This window comes from Dipteris shenzhenensis, chromosome 26 (genome assembly GCF_047967505.1).
Source record: "Dipteris shenzhenensis isolate YYH24624 ecotype China chromosome 26, Dip_SZ_1.0, whole genome shotgun sequence".
NCBI lineage: Eukaryota > Viridiplantae > Streptophyta > Polypodiopsida > Gleicheniales > Dipteridaceae > Dipteris > Dipteris shenzhenensis.
The window spans coordinates 19,244,385-19,249,062 of NC_141621.1; the positions used below are offsets into that span (position 1 = coordinate 19,244,385).

Consider the following 4,678-nt stretch of genomic DNA (forward strand, 5'->3'; position numbering starts at 1 on the left):
AGAAGATCATGTCTCTGTCGTTGTATCGTTCCAAGAAACCCCCAGGATCGGACCAAAGGGTACCATTGCAATTCCACAGTGCTATTTTGAGCCCCCTTTGTGCTCTCATCTCTTGGGTCTGACACTGTCATGTGCTGTCCATCTTCCCCTCTTCTCTTTCTTCCCTTTCACCCCTTTCTGCTCACTCTCTGATAATCACTTTTCCATCTCTGTAGGCAGCCCATTTACTTGCATCTTTAAAACCTGGTAGGAATTTTTTTCTAGGAGCCGACTTCCAGCAAAGTAGGCTCATTTCTACATTGTAGTACCCTTTATATAAGTTCACTTTTAGTTTTAAAGACTTCTATTGTCGCAAAGTATACTGTGGGGATTTCAATTCAGCATAACGTAATGATTGATGAGTGGTTGGCACTACACATAACCCACTAACACGGAGTTTCTTTTGTACATGAAGCTGTCAACTGTAGTGAAATAATGACACATGATAAGCGTTAATCTGAGCAACTGCGGAGGGGGGTTTCCAGACACAGTCTGGATGTGCCTGGGGGCAGGCCTAAATGCATTTAAACATTTTGCCTGGGGGCAGGACTAAGTGCATTGAAACATTTTGGCTGTGACCTTTGGATTGTCTTAACTCAGGGATCATGAGTTTGGTTACCTTGTCAATTTGTGATTTATGTGCTGAAGCTCATAGATGGTTTTTCTTTCACTCCCATCTCTGTCTGTCTCCAACTATTGTGGCTATTAGACTTCCTGAGGCCTGGAGCAGTGGTTAGTCTGTGTCTTTTGTAACCAAGGTGAGACAATTAAAGTGTCCTTAATTGACAAGTCAGTCATATCCTTGAGTTCAGAAAGTACCACTAGTCAGAGCTATTAGACTGAAGCTCTAGTTTTTTACTCCCTGCTTAGGCCTATTCTCTCATCACCGTATGCAAATCCTAGTTGTCTGCACTGTGGCATACATCCTAGGAGGTTAATTGTTGTCATAGTTATGGTGTTTATCCATCTTGAAAGTATTTGGCTTTTGTACCAAATTAAGACATCAGACATCTATACTTATCTTCGGCCTTACATCTGATCTTCTTGAAAGTATTTAACTTTTGTACCAAATTAAAAAAATAGACATCGATGCTTCTTACATCTGATCTTTTGTATGACTTAACAGCGATGTAAGTGGCGCCTTCCTTGGGTAGTGATTATGTTTCACATTCCTGGCCTCTTACAATAATTCATAATTTTACAGGTGGTAAAAAGCTTTTCATCTGGGAAAAGGGAAGGAGGAGATTTTGTTGGTGCTTGTGTCTCTCCTAAAGGGGAATGGATATATTGTGTGGGCGAAGACAGGTACTTGAAAGAAATAACAAAGTTTGTCGTCATAAAAAGGTTTGGTCGATATATGGTGTTTTCCTCTTTTTTGAACACCCTGCAGGTTTTTAAATGAGAGCATTGTTGATCCATGTTTTTCTCTGTAGTTTAAAAGCATGAAAGCTCTCTTTTCTGTGAAATGCAGGATGTTGTACTGCTTCAGCCATCAATCAGGAAAGCTAGAACATCTGATGAAGGTATCACATTGTCTGTGAAGTAGTGCTAGCATTAGCGTTCAACTTCACTTTTGTTTTCACACATGCGGGCCCCTAACCTTTTGGCTACACAGGTTCACGAGAAGGATGTGATTGGGGTTACACCGCACCCTCATAGGAATCTTCTAGTGACGTATGGGGAAGACAGCGTAATGAAGTTGTGGAAACCATAACTTCATGCAAGTTCATGTTGCTAGGGAAGTAAATGGCTATTGTGCCTTTTACTTTGTAATTTATGTTCACAGGAAAAAGATGTAGCTCAGTGAAGCATGTTTGTCTAGCTGTTTTTTGCTACGTTGTAAAATTGTTGCTCATGTAGTACATGTCTTCCTTACTATGGAAGAGGAATTTCTATTCAAAGTCTCAAATCTCTTTCATACTAAGAAAATGATCACTGGTATGTATGCTGTTTCATACCCATAGAAGGTCATCAAGTATGTTATTAGTCTGATAGATTGTTGTTTCTTAATCCTTGTGCTGCAATAGTTTGTGCGCCCAAGGGAAGGTTCTCAGACCAAGCATTTGTCATTTCCTACCGTTTGCCTGTTGGTTCAGGAAAGTCTGCGTGCTCCAGAGCCTATTCTGATAGTTAGGTGTGCGCTAAAGGTTCAAAGCTCCTGTGATTCCTGTTTTGAATGCTGACAAACTGGAGCTGGCTACCTGGTTTCATTTTGTTGAGATGTCCAGAGCATAGAGAAGTTACATAATGGGAAGGAGTGCTTGTGCTTGTGCTGCACACATGCTATGTACAGGCATATGAAATATAACGGTATGGAAGCATTTGTGCATGTGTACGCCCACATTGCACACATTGCATATGTCACCATCAATGTATACATGCAATTGTAGTTGGCTTGATGCATTTGTGAAGGGATGCATCAACACATGATCACCCCATGTAGGGAGGAGGGCATCTTGTGCATATTTATAATGTCCCTTGAAAGTCCTGCAATTACATGTGTTATTATTAATGCACATCTGTGTTTTTGCTTCTGGCCACGACAGTATTACATTGGAGATGCTGTGAGAATCTTCAATCGTTTCCATTTTCTGCTTTTGTCTGTGGTCTCATATGTACATAGAGCTGGCTTTCAAGCCATATTTGGTAGTCTTTGGCATCCTGTATTCCCGATATTGTGAAACAGAAGCAGAGATTACTGCCATGCATTGGGTTTGGTGTAATGTAGGTTGAGAACCGCTTGCCAAAGTTCGCATGAGGTAGTGTTCCATTGTGCTGTGCTCTAACAGTAGTTGTGTGGAATGGTATCAGGCTTCCTTGAAAATCTCGCTTCTCAAATTGGGGTGGAAGAAGCTTGTGGTTGCTGGCACGCAAACAAAGGATGTGTTGTTCAGGGCACCTTAGAAATAGCTCCAAGGTGGCAAGGTTCACTAAGAGGAGTCACTGTTAATGCAATGGTGGTGGAAAAGATGTGACATGTGTACCCACAGTTTTAATTGTGCACCACATAAAGATTTTTCATAAGCAAAAGCATGAATTTTTTTGTAGCTTCCCCCTTTGACACAATTTCACACAGGGCTCACTCAATCCTACCCAATATTGAGGTGCTTGTTGTAATGATGTGGGGCCTGATGGAGTTGTATCATGTGGTGACATAATGTAATGGTGGGTTCTTGGGGTGATGGATAGAGTAAGGAGACTCACAGAATTCTTTTGGACTTGGTGGGTGCCAAATGCGTGCATGTGTGTTTTGGATGTGGTGATAGCCCAAAAGAGGCCTAGATGCTCCAAAGTCTGCAATTATTATGTATACAACAACATCATATATTGTTGTTTTGGTGATGGGTAGTGGATCATAGATGGAGATGAGCTCATTTTTATTTGTATGCTTGTGGCATAAAGAAGGTAGATGCATCTGGCTTTTCATGTTGGCGAGCTTAGGGGCATGTGTTAGCATTCTCATGAATCTATGCTATGTATTGGAGGGCATGTTCTCTTATCTTCTAAAATTGTGCATTCACGAAGAGGAGAATTGGAAATTGCCATGAGGCATAGGAGGCATTCCACAAGATGGGTTGTGGAGCGGCCATGGAGGAGTGGCTAGTTGTGAGTCTTGTTTTGATCAGATCTCCTTCATTTCGCCTTTCGTGCTAGTAGAAAGCCCCACGTCTAGAATAAGACTTGTCCACTCAATTTACGAAATCGATAAAATTAATTCTTGCCCTTGTGAAGTCATCTACAAGCCTACTATTGTCTTCAAATGGTCAAACTCATCACCTTCCTATATGACCTTGTATTTATTACTTTCTAAAGAGGCAATGCAATTCATCCTATTTGTTTTTCAAATTACACCACTAGTGCTTTTGTTTCAATTATCCTTTCACCATGTTGGTCGTCTGAAGTTATGAAGACCGAATGGCTAGTCCATAGTTCAAACGAGTCTCTACATGATCGGCATGTCCTTCCTTATCTTTTCCACTTAAGTTAAATGATGGTGCCACCTTGGAGTTGTCTCTTTTGGTTCACTAAGCTAACAACATGTCCGATGTATTGAATTTCTTGTTATTAGATACTCCTTCAAACCACATTGAATCTTCAATATTGGTGACATGAGCTAACATCAAAAGAAAATGTCTTGTTTCTTACATTTCAAGGACTTCATTCAAATTTATCTTCTTTGATTTTTTAAAAGGAAAGAATTTGCAAGATGGAAGACAAGAAGGTTTACAATCTACTTATCCTCAAAGAGAGAAGCTTTTAATAATGCCCATAAAAAACCCCACAATTCTATCATCGGGTGGTCTAATACGTTAAATTTCAAAAAAAGACCAAAGGAATTACAATATTCCTCCCAATTGTGTATAATTATAGGTTATTCCATCTTTTATGCCCATATCTTGATACTCCGAAAAGGTAAAACAGAAATCAACGCTTACCTCATTGGTTCTATTGTAAAGAAACCTTATAGTCAATTGGAAGAGGGAGGGGCTAGAAGCTTCATGTTGTGTTGCCAACCACTACTATGCCATGAGCGCAAATCCCTTGTCCAAGGTGGTGGGTTTTGGGGCCATATCATTGTCATGCGGCAAAAGTATTCCACTAGTGATTGAGATGGCTTAGACCCATTTTTGATGGGGCT

General features: G+C 40.4%; 1 long non-coding RNA gene across 1 annotated transcript; it reads left to right on the forward strand.

Moving 5' to 3' along the window:
• The first annotated feature begins 1,240 nt into the window (after positions 1-1,240).
• Positions 1,241-1,873, forward strand: LOC147884780 (uncharacterized). Its single transcript, XR_015543527.1, has 3 exons — positions 1,241-1,344; positions 1,511-1,562; positions 1,655-1,873. It is a non-coding gene; the product is annotated as an uncharacterized LOC147884780 (long non-coding RNA).
• The last annotated feature ends 2,805 nt before the right edge of the window (positions 1,874-4,678 follow it).